Source organism: Lepisosteus oculatus, chromosome 14, assembly GCF_040954835.1.
Source record: "Lepisosteus oculatus isolate fLepOcu1 chromosome 14, fLepOcu1.hap2, whole genome shotgun sequence".
Lineage (NCBI taxonomy): Eukaryota > Metazoa > Chordata > Actinopteri > Semionotiformes > Lepisosteidae > Lepisosteus > Lepisosteus oculatus.
Genome location: NC_090709.1, coordinates 18319867 through 18340484, shown reverse-complemented (window position 1 = coordinate 18340484; position 20618 = coordinate 18319867). Strand labels below are relative to the sequence as shown.

The 20618-nt window shown below is 48.4% G+C and overlaps 1 long non-coding RNA gene across 1 annotated transcript; it reads left to right on the top strand.

The window, feature by feature from the left end:
• The first annotated feature begins 1132 nt into the window (after positions 1-1132).
• LOC138242880 (uncharacterized) lies at positions 1133-18766 on the top strand. The gene is made up of 4 exons (XR_011191749.1): positions 1133-1409; positions 1525-1638; positions 1925-1981; positions 17952-18766. It is a non-coding gene; the product is annotated as an uncharacterized lncRNA (long non-coding RNA).
• Positions 18767-20618: the final 1852 nt, after the last annotated feature.

The following is a 20618-nucleotide window of genomic DNA, read 5'->3' as shown; positions in this document are numbered from 1 at the left end:
ATGCTGACTCTATGGTCTGGGTGGGCCCTAATGCCCCAATATAGTGATGATTGTGAAAAGGCACTGTCCTTCAGATGACATGTAAAACCAAGGTCCTGACACTCTTTTGTCATACAAAATCCCAGGGCATCTCTTGAAAAGAGTAGGGGTGTTACCCTGGTTTCCTGGTCAAAAAATGTCCCATTGGCCTTTATCCATCATGGCCTCCTAAAACTCCACATTTATGAACTGGCTTCATCACTCTGTTCTCCTCCCCACTGACAGCTGGTGTGAGGGGAGTGTTCTGGCACACTACGGCTGCCTTTGCATTGTCCAGGTGGGGGCTACACTTTGGTGGTGGTGTGGAGGGGAGTCCCCATTACTTGTAAAGTGCTATGAGTGGAGTATCCAGAAAAGTGCGACGTAAGCGTAATTATAGAGGGAGTGTGCTTTGGGTCTAGAGTTTTAAGGAGCCTCTACCCTCTTGACCCTGTCTGTTTAAAATGTAGTTTCCTCTATGCAGGAAGAGAACTATAAGTCCCAAGATACCTTGGGGGGAAACAGCCTGCTCATTTTTTTTCTGAGCTGTGAGGAATTATCCGCCTTCTCTCTGGCTCCAAAGGTGGTGGCTTACAAGTCGGGGCCTTTTGTTTGAAGAGAACCTGAGAGACAGTCTAGCTTTTGGTGATGGTTTATTTTAGACTCTAGAGAGAACAAAGTGAGTAATACTGAAGAAGTTGCTCATATTATTCCTCCTAAAAATAGGGAGCTGTGTTTTTATTTTTGGTTGGTTTTACATATGGTTTTGTAAAGCTCTCAAGGCTGAAGTACTTTACTGACCCTTCTCTGGTAATACAATGTTAAGATCCTTGTTGGTTGTGACCCAGCGAACTCTGAAATTATTCCAGAATAAACAGATAAGAAGCATGTTTGTGTTCGGTCAGTGTGTCTGTATTAAAACCTCTCTTTAAGTGTAGTTTTAATGTACTGGAGTGTCCAGTCAAAGTCTGTATTAACCCCCCTCTCTCTCTCAGTGCAGTGTTAATGTACTGGAGTTTCCAGTCAGTGAGTCTGTATTAACCCCCTTTCTCTCAGTGCAGTGTTAATGTGGAGTGTCCAGGCAGTGGGTCTCATTAATCCATGTCTTTCAGTCTCTCCTCAGGTGTTTGTCTCTGCCAAGCAAACGGGATTCTTTCAGACTCTCTATCTCTCCTGTCTGGTCACTGGTTTCTACCCTGGAGACATAGTGGTCAGTCTGTCCAGGAATGGAGAGAACGAGACAGAGGAGGTGCAGTCTAGTGGGATCAGACCCAACGGTGACGCCACCTTCCAGCTGAGGAAGAGTGTGGAGATCAAAGCCAGTGAGAGAGAGGAGTACAGATGTACTGTTATTCACCGTGGCTCCAACTACAATGTTACATTGACATGGGGTACATCACTGGAACTCTTCTGATTATATTGTACTAATTCTACACTGAAGCTCTCCAGTCTCCTGTGCTATAGACATTGACACACTGTAAAACTCTGTGCTGTGTGTGTTGTCAGGTGGATCCGAGTCCTAAGATCCCAGAGTTGCCATCAGTGTAGCTGCAACTGCAGTTTGCTTGGTACTTCTTGCAACAGGAGCGGTTTGCATTCTTCTCTGGAAGAGGAAGATGGGTAAGAGTTCATTGCCAGTTTACACATAGCAAGTACTGCACTGTCTCTTCACATTACAGTATCTGTCACTCATACTGTCAGTGCTGTCTCTCTGTATTCTGGATGTGTAGTTCAGTATTATAGAATGGTCTAGGGTCACACATGAGAAGTGCCTCTCTGTATGACAGTGATATTGGACTGTATTAATATAGTACACAAATATGAATTTAGAGATTCAAAGTTAAAAAACTCCTGGTGACTGTGTTGTCTGCAGACTAAATAACATGACTTACTGCTTCATTCCCAGGGAGAGAGATGCTGAGTAAAAAAGTCTCAGTCCCCTCAGTGGACAGTGGAGGCTCAGGTGAGACTCTGCTGAAAGGGGGAGGGTGATGGGAAGGGTCTGTGGGAGGGGTGATGGCCAGTGTGTGTCTGTATTTGTTGGTGGTCAGGAGCAGGTGGCTGTGGGAGCAACGATGTTCAGTGTGTGTCGGTTGTTGTTGTTGGTCAGTACTCGGTGGCTGTGGGAGCAGTGATGATCAGTGTGTCTGGTGTTGTTGTTGGTCAGTAGTCAGTGGCTGTGGGAGCAGTGATGGTCAGTGTGTCTGTTGTTGTTGTTGGTCAGTAGTCAGTGGCTGTGGGAGTGGTGATGGCCGGTGTGTCTGTTGTTGTTGGTCAGTAGTCAGTGGCTGTGGGAGTGGTGATGGCCGGTGTGTCTGTTGTTGTTGGTCAGTATTCGATGGCTGTGGGATTGGTGATGGTCATTGTGTCTGTTGTTGTTGGTCAGTAGTCAGTGTCTGTGGGAGTGGTGATGGTCATTGTGTCTGTTGTTGTTGTTGGTCAGTAGTCAGTGTCTGTGGGAGTGGTGATGGTCAGTGTGTCTGGTGTTGTTGTTCAGTAGTCAGTGTGTGTGGGATCGGTGATGGCCAGTGTGTCTGGTGTTGTTGTTGGTCAGTAGTCAGCGTTTCTGGGAGCAGTGATGGTCAGTGTGTCTGTTATTGTTATTGGTCAGTAGTCAGTGTCTGTGGGAGTGGTGATAGCCAGTGTGTCTGTTGTTGTTGGTCAGTAGTCAGTGGCTGTGCTGTGGGAGTGGTGATGGTCAGTGTGTCTGTTGTTGTTGTTGGTCAGCAATCGGTGGCTGTTGGAGCAGTGATGGTCAGTGTGTCTGTTGTTGTTGGTCAGTAGTCAGTGTCTGTGGGAGCAGTGATGGTCAGTGTGTCTGTTGTTGTTAGTCAGTAGTCAGTGTGTGTGGGATCGGTGATGGCCAGTGTGTCTGTTCTTGTTGTTGGTCAGTAGTCAGTGTCTGTGGGAGTGGTGATGGTCAGTGTGTCTGGTGTTGTTGTTCAGTAGTCAGTGTGTGTGGGATCGGTGATGGCCAGTGTGTCTGTTGTTGTTGTTGGTCAGTAGTCAGTGTCTGTTGTTGTTGTTGGTGGTCAGTAGACAGTGGCTGTGGGAGTGGTGATGGCCGGTGTGTCTGTTGTTGTTGGTCAGTAGTCAGTGTCTGTGGGAGTGGTGATGGTCAGTGTGTCTGTTGTTGTTGTTCGGTAGTCAGAGTGTGTAAGCAGTGATGGCCAGTGTGTGTCTGTTATTGTTCAGTAGTCAGTGTTTGTGGGAGCAGTGATGGTCAGTGTGTCTGTTATTGTTATTGGTCAGTAGTCAGTGTCTGTGGGAGTGGTGATAGCCAGTGTGTCTGTTGTTGTTGGTCAGTAGTCAGTGTCTGTGGGAGTGGTGATGGTCAGTGTGTCTGTTGTCGTTGTTGGTCAGTAGTCAGTGTCTGTGGGAGCAGTGATGGCCAGTGTGTCTGTTGTTGTTGGTCAGTAGTCGGTGGCTGTGGGAGCAGTGATGGCCAGTGTGTCTGTTGTTGTTGTTGGTCAGTAGTCAGTGTCTGTGGGAGTGGTGATGGTCAGTGTGTCTGTTGTTGTTGTTGGTCAGTAGTCAGTGGCTGTGGGAGCAGTGATGACCAGTGTGTCTGTTGTTGTTGTTCGGTAGTCAGAGTGTGTAAGCAGTGATGGCCAGTGTGTGTCTGTTATTGTTCAGTAGTCAGTGTTTGTGGGAGCAGTGATGGTCAGTGTGTCTGTTATTGTTATTGGTCAGTAGTCAGTGTCTGTGGGAGTGGTGATAGCCAGTGTGTCTGTTGTTGTTATTGGTCAGTAGTCAGTGTCTGTGGGAGTGGTGATATCCAGTGTGTCTGTTGTCGTTGTTGGTCAGTAGTCAGTGTCTGTGGGAGCAGTGATGGCCAGTGTGTCTGTTGTTGTTGGTCAGTAGTCGGTGGCTGTGGGAGCAGTGATGGCCAGTGTGTCTGTTGTTGTTGTTGGTCAGTAGTCAGTGTCTGTGGGAGTGGTGATGGGCAGTGTGTCTGTTGTTGTTGGTCAGTAGTTGTGGCTGTGGGAGCAGTGATGGCCAGTGTGTCTGTTGTTGTTGTTGGTCAGTAGTCAGTGTCTGTGGGAGTGGTGATAGCCAGTGTGTCTGTTGTTGTTGGTCAGTAGTCAGTGTCTGTGCTGTGGGAGTGGTGATGGTCAGTGTGTCTGTTGTTGTTGTTGGTCAGCAATCGGTGGCTGTGGGAGCAGTGATGGTCAGTGTGTCTGTTGTTGTTGTTGGTCAGTAGTCAGTGTCTGTGGGAGCAGTGATGGTCAATGTGTCTGTTATTGTTGGTCAGTAGTCGATGGCTGTGGGAGCAGTGATGGCCAGTGTGTCTGTTGTTGTTGTTCAGTAGTCAGTGTGTGTGGGATCGGTGATGGCCAGTGTGTCTGTTCTTGTTGTTGGTCAGTAGTCAGTGTCTGTGGGAGTGGTGATGGTCAGTGTCTCTGGTGTTGTTGTTCAGTAGTCAGTGTGTGTGGGATCGGTGATGGCCAGTGTGTCTGGTGTTGTTGTTGGTCAGTAGTCAATGTCTGTGGGATTGGTGATGGGCAGTGTGTCTGTTGTTGTTGTTGGTCAGTAGTCAGTGTCTGTGGGAGTGGTGATGGCCAGTGTGTCTGTTGTTGTTGGTCAGTAGTTGTGGCTGTGGGAGCAGTGATGGCCAGTGTATCTGTTGTTGTTGTTCGTCAGTAGTCAGTGTCTGTGGGAGTGGTGATGGTCAGTGTGTCTCGTGTTGTTGTTCAGTAGTCAGTGTGTGTGGGATCGGTGATGGCCAGTGTGTCTGGTGTTGTTGTTGGTCAGTAGTCAGTGTCTGTGGGAGTGGTGATGGCCAGTGTGTCTGTTGTTGTTGTTGGTCAGTAGTCAGTGTCTGTTGTTGTTGGTGGTGGTCAGTAGTCAGTGGCTGTGGGAGTGGTGATGGCCGGTGTGTCTGTTGTTGTTGGTCAGTAGTCAGTGTCTGTGGGAGTGGTGATGGTCAGTGTGTCTGTTGTTGTTGTTGGTCAGTAGTCAGTGGCTGTGGGAGCAGTGATGGCCAGTGTGTCTGTTGTTGTTGTTCGGTAGTCAGAGTGTGTAAGCAGTGATGGCCAGTGTGTGTCTGTTATTGTTCAGGAGTCAGTGTGTGTGGGATCGGTGATGGCCGGTGTGTCTGTTGTTGTTGTTCAGTAGTCAGTGTCTGTGGGATTGGTGATGGGCAGTGTGTCTGTTGTTGTTGGTGGTCAGTAGTCAGTGTCTGTGGGAGCAGTGATGGCCAGTGTGTCTGCTGTTGTTGGTCAGTAGTTGTGGCTGTGGGAGCAGTGATGGCCAGTGTGTCTGTTGTTGTTGTTGGTCAGTAGTCAGTGGCTGTGGGAGTGGTGATGGCCGGTGTGTCTGTTGTTGTTGTTCAGTAGTCAGTGTCTGTGGGATTGGTGATGGGCAGTGTGTCTGTTGTTGTTGGTGGTCAGTAGTCAGTGTCTGTGGGAGCAGTGATGGCCAGTGTGTCTGCTGTTGTTGGTCAGTAGTTGTGGCTGTGGGAGCAGTGATGGCCAGTGTGTCTGTTGTTGTTGTTGGTCAGTAGTCAGTGGCTGTGGGAGTGGTGATGGTCAGTGTGTCTGGTGTTGTTGTTCAGTAGACAGTGTGTGTGGGATCGGTGATGGCCAGTGTGTCTGGTGTTGTTGTTGGTCAGTAGTCAGTGTGTGTGGGATCGGTGATGGCCAGTGTGTCTGTTGTTGTTGTTGGTCAGTAGTCAGTGTTTGTGGGAGCAGTGATGGTCAGTGTGTCTGTTGTTGTTGTTGGTCAGCAATCGGTGGCTGTGGTAGCAGTGATGGTCAGTGTGTCTGTTGTTGTTGTTGGTCAGTAGTCAGTGTCTGTGGGAGCAGTGATGGTCAATGTGTCTGTTGTTGTTGGTCAGTAGTCAGTGTCTGTGGGAACAGTGATGGTCAGAGTGTCTGTTGTTGTTGTTCAGTAGTCAGTGTCTGTGGGAGCAGTGATGGTCAGTGTGTCTGTTGTTGTTGGTCAGTAGTTGTGGCTGTGGGAGCAGTGATGGTCAGTGTGTCTGTTGTTGTTGTTGGTCAGTAGTCAGTGTCTGTGGGAGCAGTGATGGCCAGTGTGTCTGTTGTTGTTGGTCAGTAGTTGTGGCTGTGGGAGCAGTGATGGCCAGTGTGTCTGTTGTTGTTGTTGGTCAGTAGTCAGTGTCTGTGGGAGTGGTGATAGCCAGTGTGTCTGTTGTTGTTTGTCAGTAGTCAGTGTCTGTGCTGTGGGAGTGGTGATGGTCAGTGTGTCTGTTGTTGTTGTTGGTCAGCAATCGGTGGCTGTGGGAGCAGTGATGGTCAGTGTGTCTGTTGTTGTTGTTGGTCAGTAGTCAGTGTCTGTGGGAGCAGTGATGGTCAATGTGTCTGTTATTGTTGGTCAGTAGTCGATGGCTGTGGGAGCAGTGATGGCCAGTGTGTCTGTTGTTGTTGTTCAGTAGTCAGTGTGTGTGGGATCGGTGATGGCCAGTGTGTCTGTTCTTGTTGTTGGTCAGTAGTCAGTGTCTGTGGGAGTGGTGATGGTCAGTGTGTCTGGTGTTGTTGTTCAGTAGTCAGTGTGTGTGGGATCGGTGATGGCCAGTGTGTCTGGTGTTGTTGTTGGTCAGTAGTCAATGTCTGTGGGATTGGTGATGGGCAGTGTGTCTGTTGTTGTTGTTGGTCAGTAGTCAGTGTCTGTGGGAGTGGTGATGGCCAGTGTGTCTGTTGTTGTTGGTCAGTAGTCAGTGTCTGTGCTGTGGGAGTGGTGATGGTCAGTGTGTCTGTTGTTGTTGTTGGTCAGCAATCGGTGGCTGTGGGAGCAGTGATGGTCAGTGTGTCTGTTGTTGTTGTTGGTCAGTAGTCAGTGTCTGTGGGAGCAGTGATGGTCAATGTGTCTGTTATTGTTGGTCAGTAGTCGATGGCTGTGGGAGCAGTGATGGCCAGTGTGTCTGTTGTTGTTGTTCAGTAGTCAGTGTGTGTGGGATCGGTGATGGCCAGTGTGTCTGTTCTTGTTGTTGGTCAGTAGTCAGTGTCTGTGGGAGTGGTGATGGTCAGTGTGTCTGGTGTTGTTGTTCAGTAGTCAGTGTGTGTGGGATCGGTGATGGCCAGTGTGTCTGGTGTTGTTGTTGGTCAGTAGTCAATGTCTGTGGGATTGGTGATGGGCAGTGTGTCTGTTGTTGTTGTTGGTCAGTAGTCAGTGTCTGTGGGAGTGGTGATGGCCAGTGTGTCTGTTGTTGTTGGTCAGTAGTTGTGGCTGTGGGAGCAGTGATGGCCAGTGTATCTGTTGTTGTTGTTGGTCAGTAGTCAGTGTCTGTGGGAGTGGTGATGGTCAGTGTGTCTGGTGTTGTTGTTGGTCAGTAGTCAGTGTCTGTGGGATTGGTGATGGGCAGTGTGTCTGTTGTTGTTGTTGGTCAGTAGTCAGTGTCTGTGGGAGTGGTGATGGCCAGTGTGTCTGTTGTTGTTGTTGGTCAGTAGTCAGTGTCTGTTGTTGTTGGTGGTGGTCAGTAGTCAGTGGCTGTGGGAGTGGTGATGGCCGGTGTGTCTGTTGTTGTTGGTCAGTAGTCAGTGTCTGTTGGAGTGGTGATGGTCAGTGTGTCTGTTGTTGTTGTTGGTCAGTAGTCAGTGGCTGTGGGAGCAGTGATGGCCAGTGTGTCTGTTGTTGTTGTTCGGTAGTCAGAGTGTGTAAGCAGTGATGGCCAGTGTGTGTCTGTTATTATTCAGGAGTCAGTGTGTGTGGGATCGGTGATGGCCGGTGTGTCTGTTGTTGTTGTTCAGTAGTCAGTGTCTGTGGGATTGGTGATGGGCAGTGTGTCTGTTGTTGTTGGTGGTCAGTAGTCAGTGTCTGTGGGAGCAGTGATGGCCAGTGTGTCTGTTGTTGTTGGTCAGTAGTTGTGGCTGTGGGAGCAGTGATGGCCAGTGTGTCTGTTGTTGTTGTTGGTCAGTAGTCAGTGGCTGTGGGAGTGGTGATGGTCAGTGTGTCTGGTGTTGTTGTTCAGTAGTCAGTGTGTGTGGGATCGGTGATGGCCAGTGTGTCTGGTGTTGTTGTTGGTCAGTAGTCAGTGTGTGTGGGATCGGTGATGGCCAGTGTGTCTGTTGTTGTTGTTGGTCATTAGTCAGTGTTTGTGGGAGCAGTGATGGTCAGTGTGTCTGTTGTTGTTGTTGGTCAGCAATCGGTGGCTGTGGTAGCAGTGATGGTCAGTGTGTCTGTTGTTGTTGTTGGTCAGTAGTCAGTGTCTGTGGGAGCAGTGATGGTCAATGTGTCTGTTGTTGTTGGTCAGTAGTCAGTGTCTGTGGGAACAGTGATGGTCAGAGTGTCTGTTGTTGTTGTTCAGTAGTCAGTGTCTGTGGGAGCAGTGATGGTCAGTGTGTCTGTTGTTGTTGGTCAGTAGTTGTGGCTGTGGGAGCAGTGATGGTCAGTGTGTCTGTTGTTGTTGTTGGTCAGTAGTCAGTGTCTGTGGGAGCAGTGATGGCCAGTGTGTCTGTTGTTGTTGGTCAGTAGTTGTGGCTGTGGGAGCAGTGATGGCCAGTGTGTCTGTTGTTGTTGTTGGTCAGTAGTCAGTGTCTGTGGGAGTGGTGATAGCCAGTGTGTCTGTTGTTGTTGGTCAGTAGTCAGTGTCTGTGCTGTGGGAGTGGTGATGGTCAGTGTGTCTGTTGTTGTTGTTGGTCAGCAATCGGTGGCTGTGGGAGCAGTGATGGTCAGTGTGTCTGTTGTTGTTGTTGGTCAGTAGTCAGTGACTGTGGGAGCAGTGATGGTCAATGTGTCTGTTATTGTTGGTCAGTAGTCGATGGCTGTGGGAGCAGTGATGGCCAGTGTGTCTGTTGTTGTTGTTCAGTAGTCAGTGTGTGTGGGATCGGTGATGGCCAGTGTGTCTGTTCTTGTTGTTGGTCAGTAGTCAGTGTCTGTGGGAGTGGTGATGGTCAGTGTGTCTGGTGTTGTTGTTCAGTAGTCAGTGTGTGTGGGATCGGTGATGGCCAGTGTGTCTGGTGTTGTTGTTGGTCAGTAGTCAATGTCTGTGGGATTGGTGATGGGCAGTGTGTCTGTTGTTGTTGTTGGTCAGTAGTCAGTGTCTGTGAGAGTGGTGATGGCCAGTGTGTCTGTTGTTGTTGGTCAGTAGTTGTGGCTGTGGGAGCAGTGATGGCCAGTGTATCTGTTGTTGTTGTTGGTCAGTAGTCAGTGTCTGTGGGAGTGGTGATGGTCAGTGTGTCTAGTGTTGTTGTTCAGTAGTCAGTGTGTGTGGGATCGGTGATGGCCAGTTTGTCTGGTGTTGTTGTTGGTCAGTAGTCAGTGTCTGTGGGATTGGTGATGGGCAGTGTGTCTGTTGTTGTTGTTGGTCAGTAGTCAGTGTCTGTGGGAGTGGTGATGGCCAGTGTGTCTGTTGTTGTTGTTGGTCAGTAGTCAGTGTCTGTTGTTGTTGGTGGTGGTCAGTAGTCAGTGGCTGTGGGAGTGGTGATGGCCGGTGTGTCTGTTGTTGTTGGTCAGTAGTCAGTGTCTGTGGGAGTGGTGATGGTCAGTGTGTCTGTTGTTGTTGTTGGTCAGTAGTCAGTGGCTGTGGGAGCAGTGATGGCCAGTGTGTCTGTTGTTGTTGTTCGGTAGTCAGAGTGTGTAAGCAGTGATGGCCAGTGTGTGTCTGTTATTGTTCAGGAGTCAGTGTGTGTGGGATCGGTGATGGCCGGTGTGTCTGTTGTTGTTGTTCAGTAGTCAGTGTCTGTGGGATTGGTGATGGGCAGTGTGTCTGTTGTTGTTGGTGGTCAGTAGTCAGTGTCTGTGGGAGCAGTGATGGCCAGTGTGTCTGTTGTTGTTGGTCAGTAGTTGTGGCTGTGGGAGCAGTGATGGCCAGTGTGTCTGTTGTTGTTGTTGGTCAGTAGTCAGTGGCTGTGGGAGTGGTGATGGTCAGTGTGTCTGGTGTTGTTGTTGGTCAGTAGTCAGTGTGTGTGGGATCGGTGATGGCCAGTGTGTCTGTTGTTGTTGTTGGTCAGTAGTCAGTGTTTGTGGGAGCAGTGATGGTCAGTGTGTCTGTTGTTGTTGTTGGTCAGCAATCGGTGGCTGTGGTAGCAGTGATGGTCAGTGTGTCTGTTGTTGTTGTTGGTCAGTAGTCAGTGTCTGTGGGAGCAGTGATGGTCAATGTGTCTGTTGTTGTTGGTCAGTAGTCAGTGTCTGTGGGAACAGTGATGGTCAGAGTGTCTGTTGTTGTTGTTCAGTAGTCAGTGTCTGTGGGAGCAGTGATGGTCAGTGTGTCTGTTGTTGTTGGTCAGTAGTCAGTGTGTGTGGGATCGGTGATGGCCAGTGTGTCTGGTGTTGTTGTTGGTCAGTAGTCAATGTCTGTGGGATTGGTGATGGGCAGTGTGTCTGTTGTTGTTGTTGGTCAGTAGTCAGTGTCTGTGGGAGTGGTGATGGCCAGTGTGTCTGTTGTTGTTGGTCAGTAGTTGTGGCTGTGGGAGCAGTGATGGCCAGTGTATCTGTTGTTGTTGTTGGTCAGTAGTCAGTGTCTGTGGGAGTGGTGATGGTCAGTGTGTCTAGTGTTGTTGTTCAGTAGTCAGTGTGTGTGGGATCGGTGATGGCCAGTGTGTCTGGTGTTGTTGTTGGTCAGTAGTCAGTGTCTGTGGGATTGGTGATGGGCAGTGTGTCTGTTGTTGTTGTTGGTCAGTAGTCAGTGTCTGTGGGAGTGGTGATGGCCAGTGTGTCTGTTGTTGTTGTTGGTCAGTAGTCAGTGTCTGTTGTTGTTGGTGGTGGTCAGTAGTCAGTGGCTGTGGGAGTGGTGATGGCCGGTGTGTCTGTTGTTGTTGGTCAGTAGTCAGTGTCTGTGGGAGTGGTGATGGTCAGTGTGTCTGTTGTTGTTGTTGGTCAGTAGTCAGTGGCTGTGGGAGCAGTGATGGCCAGTGTGTCTGTTGTTGTTGTTCGGTAGTCAGAGTGTGTAAGCAGTGATGGCCAGTGTGTGTCTGTTATTGTTCAGGAGTCAGTGTGTGTGGGATCGGTGATGGCCGGTGTGTCTGTTGTTGTTGTTCAGTAGTCAGTGTCTGTGGGATTGGTGATGGGCAGTGTGTCTGTTGTTGTTGGTGGTCAGTAGTCAGTGTCTGTGGGAGCAGTGATGGCCAGTGTGTCTGTTGTTGTTGGTCAGTAGTTGTGGCTGTGGGAGCAGTGATGGCCAGTGTGTCTGTTGTTGTTGTTGGTCAGTAGTCAGTGGCTGTGGGAGTGGTGATGGTCAGTGTGTCTGGTGTTGTTGTTGGTCAGTAGTCAGTGTGTGTGGGATCGGTGATGGCCAGTGTGTCTGTTGTTGTTGTTGGTCAGTAGTCAGTGTTTGTGGGAGCAGTGATGGTCAGTGTGTCTGTTGTTGTTGTTGGTCAGCAATCGGTGGCTGTGGTAGCAGTGATGGTCAGTGTGTCTGTTGTTGTTGTTGGTCAGTAGTCAGTGTCTGTGGGAGCAGTGATGGTCAATGTGTCTGTTGTTGTTGGTCAGTAGTCAGTGTCTGTGGGAACAGTGATGGTCAGAGTGTCTGTTGTTGTTGTTCAGTAGTCAGTGTCTGTGGGAGCAGTGATGGTCAGTGTGTCTGTTGTTGTTGGTCAGTAGTTGTGGCTGTGGGAGCAGTGATGGTCAGTGTGTCTGTTGTTGTTGTTGGTCAGTAGTCAGTGTCTGTGGGAGCAGTGATGGCCAGTGTGTCTGTTGTTGTTGGTCAGTAGTTGTGGCTGTGGGAGCAGTGATGGCCAGTGTGTCTGTTGTTGTTGTTGGTCAGTAGTCAGTGTCTGTGGGAGTGGTGATGGTCAGTGTGTCTGGTGTTGTTGTTCAGTAGTCAGTGTGTGTGGGATCGGTGATGGCCAGTGTGTCTGGTGTTGTTGTTGGTCAGTAGTCAGTGTCTGTGGGAGTGGTGATGGCCAGTGTGTCTGGTGTTGTTGTTCAGTAGTCAGTGTGTGTGGGATCGGTGATGGCCAGTGTGTCTGGTGTTGTTGTTGGTCAGTAGTCAGTGTTTGTGGGAGCAGTGATGGTCAGTGTGTCTGTTGTTGTTGTTGTTGTTCAGCAATCGGTGGCTGTGGTAGCAGTGATGGTCAGTGTGTCTGTTGTTGTTGTTGGTCAGTAGTCAGTGTCTGTGGGAGCAGTGATTGTCAATGTGTCTGTTGTTGTTGGTCAGTAGTCGATGGCTGTGGGAACAGTGATGGTCAGAGTGTCTGTTGTTGTTGTTCAGTAGTCAGTGTCTGTGGGAGCAGTGATGGTCAGTGTTTCTGTTGTTGTTGGTCAGTAGTTGTGGCTGTGGGAGCAGTGATGGTCAGTGTGTCTGTTGTTGTTGTTGGTCAGTAGTCAGTGTCTGTGGGAGCAGTGATGGCCAGTGTGTCTGTTGTTGTTGGTCAGTAGTTGTGGCTGTGGGAGCAGTGATGGCCAGTGTGTCAGTGTGTCTGTTCTTGTTGTTGGTCAGTAGTGAGTGTGTGTGGGAGTGGTGATGGTCAGTGTGTCTGGTGTTGTTGTTCAGTAGTCAGTGTGTGTGGGATCGGTGATGGCCAGTGTGTCTGGTGTTGTTGTTGTTCAGTAGTCAGTGTCTTTGGGATTGGTGATGGGCAGTGTGTCTGTTGTTGTTGTTGGTCAGTAGTCAGTGGCTGTGGGAGTGGTGATGGCCGGTGTGTCTGTTGTTGTTGGTCAGTAGTCAGTGTCTGTGGGAGTGTTGATGGTCAGTGTGTCTGTTGTTGTTGTTGGTCAGTAGTCAGTGTCTGTGGGAGCAGTGATGGTCAATGTGTCTGTTATTGTTGGTCAGTAGTCGATGGCTGTGGGAGCAGTGATGGCCAGTGTGTCTGTTGTTGTTGTTCAGTAGTCAGTGTGTGTGGGATCGGTGATGGCCAGTGTGTCTGTTCTTGTTGTTGGTCAGTAGTCAGTGTCTGTGGGAGTGGTGATGGTCAGTGTGTCTGGTGTTGTTGTTCAGTAGTCAGTGTGTGTGGGATCGGTGATGGCCAGTGTGTCTGGTGTTGTTGTTGGTCAGTAGTCAATGTCTGTGGGATTGGTGATGGGCAGTGTGTCTGTTGTTGTTGTTGGTCAGTAGTCAGTGTCTGTGGGAGTGGTGATGGCCAGTGTGTCTGTTGTTGTTGGTCAGTAGTTGTGGCTGTGGGAGCAGTGATGGCCAGTGTATCTGTTGTTGTTGTTGGTCAGTAGTCAGTGTCTGTGGGAGTGGTGATGGTCAGTGTGTCTAGTGTTGTTGTTCAGTAGTCAGTGTGTGTGGGATCGGTGATGGCCAGTTTGTCTGGTGTTGTTGTTGGTCAGTAGTCAGTGTCTGTGGGATTGGTGATGGGCAGTGTGTCTGTTGTTGTTGTTGGTCAGTAGTCAGTGTCTGTGGGAGTGGTGATGGCCAGTGTGTCTGTTGTTGTTGTTGGTCAGTAGTCAGTGTCTGTTGTTGTTGGTGGTGGTCAGTAGTCAGTGGCTGTGGGAGTGGTGATGGCCGGTGTGTCTGTTGTTGTTGGTCAGTAGTCAGTGTCTGTGGGAGTGGTGATGGTCAGTGTGTCTGTTGTTGTTGTTGGTCAGTAGTCAGTGGCTGTGGGAGCAGTGATGGCCAGTGTGTCTGTTGTTGTTGTTCGGTAGTCAGAGTGTGTAAGCAGTGATGGCCAGTGTGTGTCTGTTATTGTTCAGGAGTCAGTGTGTGTGGGATCGGTGATGGCCGGTGTGTCTGTTGTTGTTGTTCAGTAGTCAGTGTCTGTGGGATTGGTGATGGGCAGTGTGTCTGTTGTTGTTGGTGGTCAGTAGTCAGTGTCTGTGGGAGCAGTGATGGCCAGTGTGTCTGTTGTTGTTGGTCAGTAGTTGTGGCTGTGGGAGCAGTGATGGCCAGTGTGTCTGTTGTTGTTGTTGGTCAGTAGTCAGTGGCTGTGGGAGTGGTGATGGTCAGTGTGTCTGGTGTTGTTGTTGGTCAGTAGTCAGTGTGTGTGGGATCGGTGATGGCCAGTGTGTCTGTTGTTGTTGTTGGTCAGTAGTCAGTGTTTGTGGGAGCAGTGATGGTCAGTGTGTCTGTTGTTGTTGTTGGTCAGCAATCGGTGGCTGTGGTAGCAGTGATGGTCAGTGTGTCTGTTGTTGTTGTTGGTCAGTAGTCAGTGTCTGTGGGAGCAGTGATGGTCAATGTGTCTGTTGTTGTTGGTCAGTAGTCAGTGTCTGTGGGAACAGTGATGGTCAGAGTGTCTGTTGTTGTTGTTCAGTAGTCAGTGTCTGTGGGAGCAGTGATGGTCAGTGTGTCTGTTGTTGTTGGTCAGTAGTCAGTGTGTGTGGGATCGGTGATGGCCAGTGTGTCTGGTGTTGTTGTTGGTCAGTAGTCAATGTCTGTGGGATTGGTGATGGGCAGTGTGTCTGTTGTTGTTGTTGGTCAGTAGTCAGTGTCTGTGGGAGTGGTGATGGCCAGTGTGTCTGTTGTTGTTGGTCAGTAGTTGTGGCTGTGGGAGCAGTGATGGCCAGTGTATCTGTTGTTGTTGTTGGTCAGTAGTCAGTGTCTGTGGGAGTGGTGATGGTCAGTGTGTCTAGTGTTGTTGTTCAGTAGTCAGTGTGTGTGGGATCGGTGATGGCCAGTGTGTCTGGTGTTGTTGTTGGTCAGTAGTCAGTGTCTGTGGGATTGGTGATGGGCAGTGTGTCTGTTGTTGTTGTTGGTCAGTAGTCAGTGTCTGTGGGAGTGGTGATGGCCAGTGTGTCTGTTGTTGTTGTTGGTCAGTAGTCAGTGTCTGTTGTTGTTGGTGGTGGTCAGTAGTCAGTGGCTGTGGGAGTGGTGATGGCCGGTGTGTCTGTTGTTGTTGGTCAGTAGTCAGTGTCTGTGGGAGTGGTGATGGTCAGTGTGTCTGTTGTTGTTGTTGGTCAGTAGTCAGTGGCTGTGGGAGCAGTGATGGCCAGTGTGTCTGTTGTTGTTGTTCGGTAGTCAGAGTGTGTAAGCAGTGATGGCCAGTGTGTGTCTGTTATTGTTCAGGAGTCAGTGTGTGTGGGATTGGTGATGGCCGGTGTGTCTGTTGTTGTTGTTCAGTAGTCAGTGTCTGTGGGATTGGTGATGGGCAGTGTGTCTGTTGTTGTTGGTGGTCAGTAGTCAGTGTCTGTGGGAGCAGTGATGGCCAGTGTGTCTGTTGTTGTTGGTCAGTAGTTGTGGCTGTGGGAGCAGTGATGGCCAGTGTGTCTGTTGTTGTTGTTGGTCAGTAGTCAGTGGCTGTGGGAGTGGTGATGGTCAGTGTGTCTGGTGTTGTTGTTGGTCAGTAGTCAGTGTTTGTGGGAGCAGTGATGGTCAGTGTGTCTGTTGTTGTTGTTGGTCAGCAATCGGTGGCTGTGGTAGCAGTGATGGTCAGTGTGTCTGTTGTTGTTGTTGGTCAGTAGTCAGTGTCTGTGGGAGCAGTGATGGTCAATGTGTCTGTTGTTGTTGGTCAGTAGTCAGTGTCTGTGGGAACAGTGATGGTCAGAGTGTCTGTTGTTGTTGTTCAGTAGTCAGTGTCTGTGGGAGCAGTGATGGTCAGTGTGTCTGTTGTTGTTGGTCAGTAGTTGTGGCTGTGGGAGCAGTGATGGTCAGTGTGTCTGTTGTTGTTGTTGGTCAGTAGTCAGTGTCTGTGGGAGCAGTGATGGCCAGTGTGTCTGTTGTTGTTGGTCAGTAGTTGTGGCTGTGGGAGCAGTGATGGCCAGTGTGTCTGTTTTTGTTGTTGGTCAGTAGTCAGTGTCTGTGGGAGTGGTGATGGTCAGTGTGTCTGGTGTTGTTGTTCAGTAGTCAGTGTGTGTGGGATCGGTGATGGCCAGTGTGTCTGGTGTTGTTGTTGGTCAGTAGTCAGTGTCTGTGGGAGTGGTGATGGCCAGTGTGTCTGGTGTTGTTGTTCAGTAGTCAGTGTGTGTGGGATCGGTGATGGCCAGTGTGTCTGGTGTTGTTGTTGGTCAGTAGTCAGTGTTTGTGGGAGCAGTGATGGTCAGTGTGTCTGTTGTTGTTGTTGTTGTTCAGCAATCGGTGGCTGTGGTAGCAGTGATGGTCAGTGTGTCTGTTGTTGTTGTTGGTCAGTAGTCAGTGTCTGTGGGAGCAGTGATTGTCAATGTGTCTGTTGTTGTTGGTCAGTAGTCGATGGCTGTGGGAACAGTGATGGTCAGAGTGTCTGTTGTTGTTGTTCAGTAGTCAGTGTCTGTGGGAGCAGTGATGGTCAGTGTTTCTGTTGTTGTTGGTCAGTAGTTGTGGCTGTGGGAGCAGTGATGGTCAGTGTGTCTGTTGTTGTTGTTGGTCAGTAGTCAGTGTCTGTGGGAGCAGTGATGGCCAGTGTGTCTGTTGTTGTTGGTCAGTAGTTGTGGCTGTGGGAGCAGTGATGGCCAGTGTGTCAGTGTGTCTGTTCTTGTTGTTGGTCAGTAGTGAGTGTGTGTGGGAGTGGTGATGGTCAGTGTGTCTGGTGTTGTTGTTCAGTAGTCAGTGTGTGTGGGATCGGTGATGGCCAGTGTGTCTGGTGTTGTTGTTGTTCAGTAGTCAGTGTCTTTGGGATTGGTGATGGGCAGTGTGTCTGTTGTTGTTGTTGGTCAGTAGTCAGTGGCTGTGGGAGTGGTGATGGCCGGTGTGTCTGTTGTTGTTGGTCAGTAGTCAGTGTCTGTGGGAGTGTTGATGGTCAGTGTGTCTGTTGTTGTTGTTGGTCAGTAGTCAGTGTCTGTGGGTGCAGTGATGGCCAGTGTGTCTGTTGTTGTTGGTCAGTAGTTGTGGCTGTGGGAGCAGAGATGGCCAGTGTGTCTGTTGTTGTTGTTGGTCAGTAGTTGTGGCTGTGGGAGCAGTGATGGCCAGTGTGTCTGTTGTTGTTGTTGGTCAGTAGTCAGTGTCTGTGGGAGTGGTGATGGCCAGTGTGTCTGTTGTTGTTGGTCAGTAGTTGTGGCTGTGGGAGCAGTGATGGCCAGTGTGTCTGTTGTTGTTGTTGGTCAGTAGTCAGTGTCTGTGGGAGTGGTGATGGCCAGTGTGTCTGTTCTTGTTGTTGGTCAGTAGTCAGTGTCTGTGGGAGTGGTGATGGCCAGTGTGTCTGTTGTTGTTGTTGGTCAGTAGTCAGTGTCTGTGGGAGTGGCGATGGTCAGTGTGTCTGGTGTTGTTGTTCAGTAGTCAGTGTGTGTGGGATCGGTGATGGCCAGTGTGTCTGGTGTTGTTGTTGGTCAGTAGTCAGTGTCTGTGGGAGTGGTGATGGCCAGTGTGTCTGTTGTTGTTGTTGTTGGTCAGTAATCAGTGTCTGTGGGAGTGGTGATGGCCAGTGTGTCTGGTGTTGTTGTTCAGTAGTCGGTGGCTGTGGGAGTGGTGATGGTCATTGTGTCTGTTGTTGTTATTGGTCAGTAGTCAGTGTCTGTGGGAGTGGTGATGGTCAGTGTGTCTGTTGTTGTTGTTGGTCAGTAGTCTGTGGCTATGGGAGTGGTGATGGCTGGTGTGTCTGTTGTTGTTGTTGGTCAGGAGTCTGTGGCTATGGGAGCAGTGATGGCCAGTGTGTCTGTTGTTGGTGTTGGTCAGTAGTCTGTGGCTATGGGAGCAGTGATGGCCAGTGTGTCTGTTGTTGTTGTTGGTCAGTAGTCTGTGGCTATGGGAGTGGTGATGGCTGGTGTGTCTGTTGCTGTTGCTGGTCAGGAGTCGGTGGGTGTGGGATCAGTGACGACCGGTGTGTCTGTTGTTATTGTTGTTTGAAGTGGTCAGGAGTCGGTGGCTGTGGGAGCAGTGATGGCCAGTGTGTCTGTTGTTGTTGTTGGTCAGTAGTCGGTGGCTGTGGGATTGGTGATGGCCAGTGTGTCTGTTGTTGTTGGTCAGTAGTCAGTGTGTGTGGGATCGGTGATGACCAGTGTGTCTGTTGTTGTTGTTGGTCAGGAGTCGGTGGCTGTGGGAGTGGTGATGGCCAGTGTGTCTGTTCTTGTTGTTGGTCAGTAGTCTGTGGCTATGGGAACAGTGATGGCCAGTGTGTCTGTTGTTGTTGTTGGTCAGTAGTCTGTGGCTATGGGAGCAGTGATGGCCAGTGTGTCTGTTGCTGTTGCTGGTCAGGAGTCGGTGGCTGTGGGATTGGTGATGGCCAGTGTGTCTGTTGTTGGTCTTTCAGGTGTTTCTTCACAAATCAGTTCGGAGGGGAGTACCAGTTCCAGTGTGACAGATAGAGGAGCTTGCGATCACGCTGAAGAATTTGACCCCATGCTGCAACCTAAAAGCCAGAAGCTAAACAGTGATGTTGAGACAAAGCAAATAATGCTGGAATATAATTTGTGACCCCAAGTTCACACAATATAATGTCACAAGTGTTTTATACACACTGACCTACACAGTTTCACCAGTGTCTTGACTGCAGCATCAAGAAGCAGTGAAACACAATGCTTAAACACACACTCAGCTCCTCCAGCACTGAGAGAAATGTGTGCCAGAGCAGAGAAGCAGGTTTAAAGTCAGCTGTGCCGAGACATTTTCACCAGTAATCTTTCATGCCCTCCTTCACTTATTCTGCTTGTTCTTTAATGTTTGTTTTTTTAGGCCTGTGATTGTATCTAGGTTTCTGGGTTGTATTGTATCTGGGTGACTGTCTCAATGAGATATGAAACTGGCATAGTTGCTTCAGGCTAATTATCCTGATATATCTGAGACACTGCGCTGTTCAGGGCTCTTCCTCTTGGAGGCACTGTTGTGACAGGAAGCGGTCAATAATCTGGGAACAGAGACAAGACAGGACTAGGGGAACAACCTCCCCGTCTTCCCTGCACCCCAAGAGGAGGACATGAGGATCAGAGGATTTACAAACCAGCCAACAGCTGATGATACTGGAATCCAGCTACAGTGAGACTTGAGTACTGGGACTTGGTCATTGTTGCACTACTGAAATTTGAATTTAAAATCAAAATATTAAATTTTCTCTTTTCTTTCTGGGTATTATTTAGAATATGTACTGTATTTGACCATGTTTGAAGATAATTTGCGATAAGATGACAATGGTATAGTGAGTGTAACATTGGAAAAACATGTTTGCACCTGAATATGCTTTTCATTTATATTAATTAAATCACATTAAATGCACCAAATGCACATTAAATGCACCAAGAAGAGAATCTGAGAACTAAATGCGTCTTTCTCAGCTCTCAAAAGCCTTTCTAGTCTGTCTGTTTGAGAATTTTGCAGGAATATGTTTTGAAACTTTTATTGTAATACTTTTTCTAACCAAGGTCTTCAATAAAATAAATCAGACTTTAATATTTGAGGCTTGCAAGCAATGCTACATGTTAATGACTGAGTAATGGTTTACTAGATGCTTCTCTACATGCACTATGAACCTCAGGGGTGAAGACTTGATTTAAAGTGTTTGCTGTCGAAAGGGAACAGTTTAAAGTGAAGAGTGAACAGGGTGCACAGTGTTTTGTTTGATATGGCAGAGAGGTGGAAGTGGGGCTGGACAGGAGATGTCAGAATGGCGGGAAGTTTGGGTGAGGCTGTGCAAGTACTGAGTGTCCTGTAAACAGATATCTGAGATAGCTACTGCCGTGGAATTTTATCAAAGAAGAGCCAGGAGAGGTGTTCTCATTCACTCAGTAAGGTCTTTATTCATATTGCAATATGGGAAAAAGCAATCACTGGTCTGTGCAGAAAAGTGAAGGCTGATTCAAAAGCAAGCAAGGAGAACCCCTTGTTTTGTATCTTTTTTTTAAGCTGACGCAACACTTCAAGGACAGGCGAAGCAGTAATTTTCCATTCCTTATAGGTTTCTGCTTTAAGCAAAGAAGAGCAGTTAATAAAATAGTTTATCATAATCCCCTCTTCAAGCAACAGAGATAAACATTATTAAAACATCCAGTGCCCTTGATGAGTTTGGTGCTATCACACTTTGTTCTAAGTATCTAACTCTCTGTCCCTAAACAACATTTTTAGGATAAAACACTTTTTCTCAGTAACCTTCCATTACACTACAGCATGCAACTGGGAGAGAGTCACTGTGCCAGGGCTCTGGGATTTAATACAGGTCTCAATCACAGAAGAGAGGTAATACATTTTACCAGGTGAGAGAGTCATTGTCTCAAGGTGAAACTGTCTTCGAGGGTAGTTGCATCCAAAATACAATGGAAACTATCACATTTAAGCTTTTTTTTTGGATCGAGAAGACGATCATGGTGAGACTCAAAACATACCTGTGTTTTCTTCTTTCGAGAATGAGTGGATTATTGAGGTGCAAAAGTATTGGTTCCAAATAAAAAATCCACTCCTGTCACTGTTTATCCTTTGATAGATTCTTCAAATCCTTCCTCTGAACGTTGATATTTAGTGATAATATCATACAAATTGTGGTTTTTTCTTATTCGCCAATTTTATTACAATAACAGCCTATTTTACAATTGTATTGGATGTTACAAAATATTGAATACCATTTGTCTTTAGATTCACATTAAAATTAAGATAAATATGCCAAAAGATTATAACAGAACTCTACAGTCCTAACCTAATGACATTGGCGATCTGTCGTTTTTACTTGTCAAGTTCTCTAACAAATCTGCACTGTATTTTTAAAATATCTTAGCTGAGGAGACAAAAGGAGTATAAATGAATTCTTCCGCCACCCACTCAATGAATATTTGCATTAAACTATGACCTATGTTGTCCATGATGATAAATTCTGTACAACAAGACAGAAAGAAAGGCACCACTGTGAGTGGAGTTTCACTTCATGACATCATAAGTAGGCAGTGAGTCAATAGAGGGGGAGTCATCCCACTGTTATCCTTATCCATGATCAAGA